The following is an 11,402-nucleotide window of genomic DNA, read 5'->3' as shown; positions in this document are numbered from 1 at the left end:
AATCTAAAATTTTAGATATGTATCATGGAATTGAGAATTTCAGAAAAGAGCTTGTTGTAAAAATAGATGCTGGAGTGTTAAAGTTTCCTAAAAGTCAAAATTAGAAACATTGGAAATTATCGTTTTCAATTGAAGATTTAAACACAGAAAATTTCAATTTCAGTTATGATTCATCAGACTTTTAACAACCAATTTTGACACCTGCTTTTGGTCAATTTAATAATGAAGAAGAAGGTAACAAAGTAAATGTGAGATCCCCTATTTTCAGAACCGAAAATAATTTCTTTACGCATTATATTATCTTTTATTTGCAGAAATCCCAGCATCTTAAAATCTTTTGAATGCAAATGATTGTCTCTAATAATTAAAACCTAACGATGTCATAATCGATACACAACATACATTACAACATAAAGAACTAACGACCCTGAATACTATTACAAGTCTTCTCTTCAATCACTCAACATCCTGCTCAAGTCTTCAACAGTCTTAACAACGCTACCTGTGATACATATAAACTAAGTGGGTTAGGTTGGGAAATCTGGTGAGATACATAGGGTTTTCAACCCCATAATATTATTATGATATTAATCCATAATCAATAAACCTAAAAAACCATTTGTCATCACATCATCACATCATAAACATCTATAATACATTTTCCTATATTACCCATCCCTTCGATCCTCACATACTAGTCCTAATAAAGTGATCTTATGAGATCAATCATGATGAATCATTGTAAGGAACGAGTTGACTATACTCCTTCGGGTGGCCTTGACAACATGTACTAGTAAACAAAGGCAACTGAGAGGAGGATGGAGTGCATCAAGTGAACATACAATCCAAACAACCTAAATCAATATAATTAACTAACACTTCCAGACTGTAAGTCAAGTGTATTCCCTAAGACTAGGTTTCATCATTTGTCGGCGTCTCACTCCACCAGATGACTGGTCACCCTTTGGTATGATACAGACTGGTTATCCAGGCACCTATTGGCTGCCCAATATACACATTCCATTTCTGGATGTCTATAGAGGAGGGGGCATACTAATATAGTACTTTTGTATGTAATACATACCCCACCAAATCATCAATGTAATCGAAAAAAGTTCTACTATCCGTTCTTATCTGACATACACCCTTGATAAGATGTTACCCACTATCCAAACTTAATTGAAATAAGCATCTCTTTTTTGTCTTAGGGTATAACTAATCAAGATTGTGATACCCATAATCATCCCAAGTTCATGCCTATGTACTATGTCTACAATACAAGGTAAGCTTATGTGACATCCCCATTTTCACGGCCAGAAAAGACCGATTTTGTTTATGCTTTATAAAAATCAAAGTACCACTTTTAATAAAAATGTTGTGGAATTTGTTCCCAGAAAAACATGATAAATACGTTATCAAAGCACTTCCGAAGAAATGTATTTTTATCCATTTTAAAACATTTGGGATGTCATCGTCAATACAGAAACATAAGCATAAACAGATCTTACATTTATTTACACTAGTAATCTACATCTCTTTTTAATCCCTCAGTGTAAAGTAGCTTCATATCGACACCTGTGATACAAATAAGCTTGAGTGGGTCAGGTTGGGAAACCTGGTGAGTCCATAGGGTTTTCAACCCACAATAATTTAATTATTATGTTTAAATGTCACACCCCGAAACCGATGGCGGAAACGTCCCGGGGCAGAGTGACGTCATGTAGAGTATCACAACCAATGTACATAGCAAGCATAGTAAACACAACCATTACATTACATAAGAAAGTTTTACATTTGTTTGAAAATAAAGTGCTACAAGTTTTCTTAGATACATTGGTTAGATCAAAGTAAAGACGAGTCTTCGGTGTGCTCCGTCTTCTCAAAAGTTAATAGGAGTACCTGTCTATGGATGCCCTGAGAATACAAGCAGTTTTAAAATATCAGCATAAAGCTGGTGAGTTCATAAGCGGTTTGTTTTCTGGAAAAGATTCAGTTTCCTTTAGTTTCATGAAAAGTTGATATCCAAGAAAATCCCGTATTTTCTTATAAAAGTAGTTTGATTATCCCTTTGTTACACAATTTGAATTAAGGAAATCCTGCAAATTTCCTTATGAAAATATGGTTTGATTTCTCGTTAGATGTACCATACAACCTTGTTTATGAAAAGTTTCGTTGTCCCAAGAAAACCCTGTGTTTTCTTATGTAAAAGTATTCGTTGGTTATCGATTCTGAAATGATGTGTACAAGTATCTACCATACTTGTATCGTTTGAGTGAAACATACTGAATGACTTGTATCCCGTAGTAAGCGTATTAGTTTTGACACGTACACAAAACTAATAAGTAGGTAGTGAACTGGTAGTAATTAAAGACAGTTATTACTAGAAGGTTAGTTCACTAGGTTTGTTATTACTTTATCAGTAAAATTTAATTATTTAAGTTGCGAGTTCCATAACCATACGATAGACTAGACATGGCAATAAGAAGTCCATTGTCGTTTTATGACTCTTGTCACCCATGGACCTGACGATCCAACTGTAGCTAGCAGCAGGGTGCGGGGTAGTCAGTCCCGTATAGATCTATACACTCAAGTCACGCTCTCCCTCCAAGAGATTCTGGTTACGGGAGTAGTCCTCCACTCTCGTATCCGTTGTGGAGTGTTACCGAGGACGTGTCTCCAATCACAAGAATAATGAACCTTACAAGTAATAGTATAGAAAATCCCGGTTTATGAATTGACATGAAATTCTTGTGAAATGTAAAAATGTAACATTTTATAATGAGTTTCACAAATGGTTTTGAAAACTAACTCCACGAGTTAGACGGTTGGTTAAAACGGATTTTCGATGTTTAAAACATATTGAACATGTAGTATATTTATACGAAATAATAGATTTGAGTACAAGTTTCCTTGTACTTTTGCTTGTATTCCCCCCCTGAAAACATGAAAAACACAGAAAATGGTGTAGGGGTATGAACTCACCTGACGAGAATGTGTCGATTTAGCTACTAAGTATTAGTTTAGGGCTTGAACACGCGTGAGGTTCCTATGTAACATGAAGAGATACATAATTGTATCTAATTAGACTTTGATTTACCAAGATAGTAGGATAATACACTCCGAGGTACGAAAACACTTCAATTCAAGTGTGAGGGATGGTACGGGTTGCATCTAAGGAGTGTAGGACCTAGATAAGGTGTTTACTCTTCAAGTGTAAACCCTTAGGGGAGTTTACGGTTTAAAGACCATATCCCCCATGAGTTTACGGCCGTAAACTCATGGGTGTGGTGGTTTGAGTGATCCAAGGTCTCATCTTGCACATAGGAAGGATCTAGGGTTGATTTGAGGGCTTAGGAAATGATCGGGACATGAAATGGCCTAGGAATTTGGGTTTATGGTCCTTGGACCACCCTTGGGGAGTTTACGGTCGTAAACTCATGGGTTTACGGCCGTAAACCACCCTTGGGGAGTTTACGGTCGTAAACTCATGGGTTTACGGTCGTAAACCACCCTTGTCCATGTTTGTCCATTTTCCATGTGCTTTGGTGGTTTGTAGGCCATTCATGCAAGTTCTAGACTCAAATACAAGCCATGCAAGGTGTTTGGAGCATTAAAACACCCTTGGAAGGTGATTACGGTTTTGGGAGACGTTCCCAAACCGTAAACTCATGTTTACACTTCTTTGGACACGTTTTAAGGTTCTAAGATCATTCAAACAAGTTTCAAGGCCATTAGACATGCATTGGGAGGGTTAAGGAGCGTCAAAACCCCTTGAAAGGGTGTTTACGGTTCTTGAATATTCAAGGACCGTAAACTCATGTTTATGGCCAAAACTCATGATCTTGTGGTTCTAACTCCATGCATGTAAGGATCTAAGCATTAGAAGAGGTTTGGAAGGGTCTTGGGGCTTCAAAACCCCCATTGAAGGAGTTTACGGTTTTGGGAGGCTCCCCCAAACCGTAAACACGAGTTTGTGATGCAATTGGGAGTTTAAGACATGGATTTGCATGCATGTTAGGATAGACAACTAGTTAGGAAGAATCACTTAACAAATTGGGGCTTGAATGTGGAGATTTTCTTGAGAGAGTCGATTTCTAGAGAGAGAGTAGAGAGAGAAAGTTCAAGTGTGGGAAAAGCTCAAATGATGGTCACTCCACCCTTTTATGTATGACTAGAGTTAGTGACCCGGTGGGAATACACCCAATACGGACATTAAACGGAGCTTAATATTTTACCCGTATTAATCGTAGTCTAGAAATTCTCAAAGGATTATTTAGAGTGTTTTCACCCAAATAAATATTTCGTTTCGACACATAGGAAATTATAATAATTCTAAATGAATTATCAAATTTGAAAGTTAACGGAAAAACCCAAAATAAAATAAATTTTATTAACGGCATGGGTTATGTTTAACGAAAAATCTTTCGGGTTGTCACATTAAACATCAAACAATCAACCCAATTACCCATCCCCATTATCTTCCTTACTCTTAAGGATCTACCCTAAGAATCATCTATCCTATATTCGTTCATTTTGAAGCCCATTGCTTCCAGGGTTTATATGATAGGGACTAAGTCCAGCTGCCAATGCTTGTTCGTAAAGCACTAATTCCATAGCTGATAAAGTTTATTTATCGGGTACTAAATCCATAGCTACCAGTGTTCAGCTAATAGGTACTAAATCCATAGCTACCAACGTTTATTTAACAGGTACTAAGTCCATAGCTACCAATGTTTATCTAACAGGTACTAAGTCCATAGCTATCAATGTTTATTCGATAGGCACTAAGTCCATAGTTGTCGATGTTATTTGTTAGGCACTAAGTCTATAGTTGCCTATGTTCACTCATATCATCTTTCATCTCTCATCATTCATCTACCCATGTTTTACCCAACATATTCGTAGATATAAAATACATATACAGTTTAAATTATTTAAAACATGTATAAAATCTTTCATCCAGCATAGAAAGCAAGTATTCAAATAATATGCACACATAACACGTAATTTATATAAAATACTTCATATCTATGTGTAAGATGAAAGTAACTATGCACTCACCTGATTAGGTGGTGACTCTGCACTTAGACAGCACTTCGTTACTCTTAAAACAATTTCCTTCGACAAAACCTAGTATCATTACCAGTAGGGTTTAGTCTAATATTCATTGCGACTAATTATTAGTCTTAGCATTATTATTATTATACAAGCGTTTAAACAATATTTTCCAACCACTATGTACAGACAGGGGCTAGACATAAAACACCGGAGGGCAGGACCATTTTGGCATATAGCACTTCTGAAATCCAACAACCCTATGCGGCCCTTTAAACCAGATTCCCCGTACCGCGAGTAGTTAAAAAGATATTATAACGACGCTTATATAACCCATAATAATAGCTCAAATAATTATTATAAGGTCTTAATAACGTTACTATATTTAAATAAAAGCTATATTAAAAATTAGGTAGGCGTATCATACCTACGAGGGGGTTTGGCTAGAAGTCGGGCTCTATAGTGGCAGGACTTCCATGCTGAAAGCGCTTCTTCTCGGAGCCGTCGAGCGCTCCGGGGCTTTCTTCTAGCGCTAGGGGAGTTTTTTTTGCGAGGTTTAGAGAGAGTGTAGAGAAAAGAAAGAATGGGAAATGTATGAAGAAAATGAGGGTGGGAGAGGTTCTATTTATAGGGTGAAATATGGCTGAACTTGGTGCCACATGTCACCATCTGGTGGCAAGACTTGGGGAGAAAGCAATGGCCAAGATTGTGTCACATCACCCATTTTTGCACAACACACTTCCGACTTCTAAAATCCGTACCCTTCGCATACGAGCTCTGTTTTGGACGTTCTTTATATCCACACGTAGGTAAAAATTATATCTACGTCTTCCCTTTTGACTCTGTCGGCTAATTCTCGACCGATCTTAAATTTAACAGTAGAAGGTGACTACACTGTTAAATGTCTGCGTAAAATTCATAACTTCTACATACAGACTCCGTTTTCGTCTGTCTTTTTGTCGTTGAGTTCCTATTAATGAGATCTTCAATTATCATTTAGGTCGCGTTGCCCAAAAACCGCTCGATCTAAAATTCGAGTTTCGGGTCGTGCACTGCTAGGCCAAATCTTAGAAAAATCATAACTTCCTCATACGAAGTCAGATTTGGGCGTTCTTTTTATGCACGCTCTCGGTTTAACGTATACTACAACTTTTGTTTAAATCACTAAGGCCAAAAAGACCTCTATCATAAATTCACTATTTACGTCGCGTAGTGTCGTGCCGGTTTTGTCGTGAAACTTCGACGAGCCATAACTTCTTCGTTATAACTTGGATTTCGACATTCTTTATATGTACAGAACCCTTGTGACATATTCTAAAACATTGTTAAGATTACTCCTTCTAAATAATCTTCCATCAAAAACTAATTTTTTGATGCTCATTGTCTCTAAATTGACTAGCACGGATCTACGGGCATTACAATTATCTCCCCCTTAGGATGATTACGTCCCAGAATCGTCAACGAAACAGGGCTTGTATAACGACTCCCTACGTTAACTCTTCATCCCAGGTAATAACCGTAACTTCTATGTTCCTTCGAACGAGTATTTAACTATTGGACTCCTTGATTGCAGGCGGTGCTCGATCTTTCAGCTGCTCCCTATCTCACCTTAGACTCCAAATTATGGCCTTCAAGTCACAATCTCGATCCTTAATGGAGACTGCTTCTTCTTCTTAAAAAACTTAAGATAAGTTCTTTTATTACTACAATGGACCGATGTGTCATATTCTAATGACCTATCATCACATGTTGCAACGCTTACACTCAGGTCTCTTAGAGTCAAATTCCAGAACAGACTATACCTTACTTCATGTTCTAATTACATCTTAAAAGGTAGCATTTCTAGCTACAAGAAACTATCGCGATACCTCTACTGATCGCTTTGATTATCTTTTATTTCAATCTTCTTCTTAAGTCAGATGCAACATCGAACTTGGTTCTCTGAACCACGTAACATACTCATCGTAGTCGGACTCAATTTGATATGACCACTAGGGTCTGAATAGCAATCATCTTCTTAGTCATTACCGAAACAATGGTAACGACTTACTTGAACGAAATGGAATCAGTTACTTGCTTCTTGGTAACCTTGTGACTTTCCCTGATCCAAGTGCGAGTCCTGTGCTTCCGGTAGTATAGGCGTCTACAACCATTCACACCTACTCATACTCGTCCTAAGTATTGTCTCACAGTTTTTCCAAGTCACCATTCAAGAAAATCACATAACAACTTAACACACTAGATAACAAAACGAAGGTTTTATATTATTCCTTAAAACGATTACATAGGTGTTCAAGTTCACCCTAGACTATGCCTCTATTAGGCTAAACCATACGATACTATGGCTACTGCATAACTCGATCTTCGGATATGAAGTCCTCATCCTTGATTCCTCGCGTTGTTATCTGCTTCGTCGAGGATCATGTGGAATGCCCTTGGCTTTGGCGGTACCTTTGGCCTTGCTGCTTCATTTTTCTTTGGGCAGTCTCTAGACATGTGCCCCTTGCTTCCGCATCCGTAGCATACCTTATCATGTTGTGTACAATCCTTGGAATAGTGACCGATCCTCCCACACTTGTAACAGGTTACTTCTCCATCGCATCTTCCCAAGTGCTTCTTCTTACACTTTTCACACCACTTGGCTCCATAACTTTGGTTATCCGGGTTAGACTTCGAGAACTTTCCTTTCTTATCAGGTCTTGAGGATTCTTCAAGCCTCCTCTTCTCGCCAACTTCAGCTTTTTCCAGACCCTTTTCCCTTATTTGGGTCTCAACATTCTTGGCTGCCCAGATGGCGGCTTTCACAGTGGTTGCTTGCTTGACCATTGGACGAAAGTCTGTTGGTAATCCATGGGCAAACTTGTTGACCTTGGAGAGTTCAGTTGGAACTAAGTAAGGAACAAGCTTCATTTTCTTTGTAAAACTTGTAGCGTACTTGGTAACGCTCATTCTTCCTTTCTTTAGGTTCTGAAACTCGTTGTTAATCTCTAGTAGATCCTGCTCAGAGCAGTACTGCATTTTTAGTTGCACCAGGAAATCTTCCCAAGACATCTTGCTTGCTTCTCCTTTGGGCATCATATCTGCCAATAACTTCCACCAGCTCAAGACTCCAGTCTTCAGTTGTCTGACCGCAAAGACGGTTTTCTGCTTGTTGCTACCGTCGCAACTCTCAAACACCATCTCCATTTCGGAGATCCAGACCATAATCTCTACAGGCTTCTGGCTTCCTGAGAGACTCAGTGGTTTTGCACTCAAGAAGTTCTTATACATTCGCCCATCCTTGTCGTTTCCCCTCTCCGGGCCATTTCTTCATTCTCCTTGAGTCTCAGCTTGACTCATAGGGCGGGTGTAGTTCCCTTCCTCCGATTGCTCGGGGACCAGTTCAGGTTGTACGATCGGTATTGTAGCTTCCTTTCGGTTCTGTTGAAGTAAGCGTCTGGTCTCCTCCATTTGACGATCCAACATCATTTGGATCATCGCTCGTACTCCGGCCATAGTGATTGGCTCAGGAGCGGCTACCACAACAGGTATTTGCTCAATCACTAGGGGTTGATTCCTGTTTCCGTTCATGTTTCCGGCTCCGCTTTGGGTTCTTGCCATTTCGATCTTATTGACCAAATTAGTCATTTGGTGTGAAATGACGAGAATTAAATAGGAAAGATTTTATTGACGATCGACGTGTAAACCTCCCCATCACTCTGAAAAGTTACATGCCAGTTCTAATACCGTATTTAAACGTTTAGAAATCTAAACACATAAAGTTTCCAGATCCGGTCGGCGACAGACCATAGATCTGATCATACATTTAGCATCATAAAGCATCATAAATCACTTAGCACATAAAAGCATGTTAGACATTTTCCCTAAATTAGCTAGTGCTTGTGTCTATTCAGGTGTATTACCTAAATTTTATTAGACACACTCCTCACGATCATCGCTTAGCATTCTAAGTTTAAGTCTAGAAATAAATCCATTTTCCTAGTTCGCTTAAACTAATGCTCTGATACCAACTGTGACATCCCCATTTTCACGGCCAGAAAAGACCAATTTTGTTTATGCTTTATAAAAATCAGAGTACCACTTTTAATAAAAACGTTGCAGAATTTGTTCCCAGAAAAACATGATAAATACGTTATCAAAGCATTTCCGAAGAAATGTATTTTTATCCATTTTAAAACATTTGGGATGTCATCGTCAATACAGAAACATAAGCATAAACAGATCTTACATTCATTTACACTAGTAATCAACATCTCTTTTTAATCCCTCAGTGTAAAGTAGCTTCATATCAACACCTGTGATACAAATAAGCTTGAGTGGGTCAGGTTGGGAAACCTGGTGAGTACATAGGGTTTTCAACCCACAATAATTTAATTATTATGTTTAAACATCAAACAATCAACCCAATTACCCATCCCCATTATCTTCCTTACTCTTAAGGGTCTACCCTAAGAATCATCTATCCTGCATTCGTTCATTTCGAAGCCCATTGCTTCCAGGGTTTATATGATAGGCACTAAGTCCAGCTGCCAATGCTTGTTCGTAAAGCACTAATTCCATAGCTGATAAAGTTTATTCATCGAGTACTAAATCCATAGCTACCAGTGTTCAGCTAATAGGTACTAAATCCATAGCTACCAACGTTTATTTAACAGGTACTAAGTCCATAGCTACCAACGTTTATCTAACAGGTACTAATTCCATAGCTATCAATGTTTATTCGATAGGCACTAAGTCCATAATTGTCGATGTTATTTGTTAGGCACTAAGTCTATAGTTGCCTATGTTCACTCATATCATCTTTCATCTCTCATCATTCATCTACCCATGTTTTACCCAACATATTCGTAGATATAAAATACATATACAGTTTAAATTATTTAAAACATGTATAAAATCTTTCATCCAGCATAGAAAGCAAGTATTCAAATAATATGCACACATAACACGTAATTTATATAAAATATTTCATATCTATGTGTAAGATAAAAGTAACTATGCACTCACCTGATTAGGTGGTGACTCTGCACTTGGACAGCACTTCATTACTCTTAAAACAATTTCCTTCGACAAAACTTAGTATCATTACCACTAGGGTTTAGTCTAATATTCATTGCGACTAATTATTAGTATTAGCATTATTATTATTATACAAGCGTTTAAACAATATTTTCCAACCACTATGTACAGACAGGGGCCAGACATAAAACACCGGAGGGCAGGACCATTTTGGCATATAGCACTTCTGAAATCCCACAACCCTATGCGGCCCTTTAAACCAGATTCCCCATACCGCGAGTAGTTAAAAAGATATTATAATGACGCTTATATAACCCATAATAATAGGTCAAATAATTATTATAAGGTCCTAATAACCTTACTATATTTAAATAAAAGCTATATTAAAAATTAGGTAGGCGTATATTACCTACGAGGGGGTTTGGCTAGAAGTCGGGCTCTGCAGAGGCAGGACTTCCGTGCCGAAAGCTCTTCTTCTCGGAGCCGTCGAGCGCTTCGGGGCTTTCTTCTAGCGGTAGGGGAGTTTTTTTTTGGGAGGTTTAGAGGTAGTGTAGAGAGAAGAAAGAATGGGAAATGAGTGAAGAAAATAAGGGTGGGAGAGGTTCTATTTATAGGGTGAAATATAGCTGAACTTGGTGCCACATGTCACCATCTGGTGGCAAGACTTGGGGAGAAAGCAATGGCCAAGACTTGGTGCCACATGTCACCCATTTTTGAACAGCACACTTCCGACTTCTAAAATCCGTAACTTTCGCATACGAGCTCCATTTTTGACGTTCTTTATATCCACGCATAGGTAAGAATAAGATCTACAACTTTCCTTTTGACTCCGTCGGCTAATTCTCGACTGATCTTAAATTTAACCGTAGAAGGTGACTACACTGTTAAATGTCCGCGTAAAATTCATAACTTCTACATACGGACTCCGTTTTCGTCTGTCTTTTTGTCGTTGAGTTCCTGTTAATGAGATCTTCAATTCTAATTTAGGTCGCGTTGGCCAAAAACCGCTCGATCTCAAATTTGAGTTTCAGGTCGTGCACTGCTAGGCTAAATCTTAGAAAATTAATCATAACTTCCTCATACGAAGTCAGATATGGGCGTCCTTTTTATGCACGCTCTCGGTTTAACGTATACTACAAATTTTGTTTAGATCACTAAGGCCAAAAAGACCTCTATCGTAAATTCACTATTTACGTCGCGTAGTGTCGTGCCGGTTTTGTCGTGAAACTTCGACGGGACATAACTTCTTCGTTATAACTCGGATTTCGACATTCTTTATATGTACAGAACCCTTGTGACATATTCTACAACTTGGTTAAGATTACTCC

This window comes from Lactuca virosa, chromosome 7 (genome assembly GCF_052849685.1).
Source record: "Lactuca virosa cultivar CGN04683 chromosome 7, Lactuca_virosa_CGN04683_v6, whole genome shotgun sequence".
In the NCBI taxonomy this organism is placed as follows: Eukaryota; Viridiplantae; Streptophyta; class Magnoliopsida; order Asterales; family Asteraceae; genus Lactuca; species Lactuca virosa.
The sequence above is the reverse complement of the archived record's forward strand: the minus strand, read 5'-3'. Positions refer to the sequence as shown.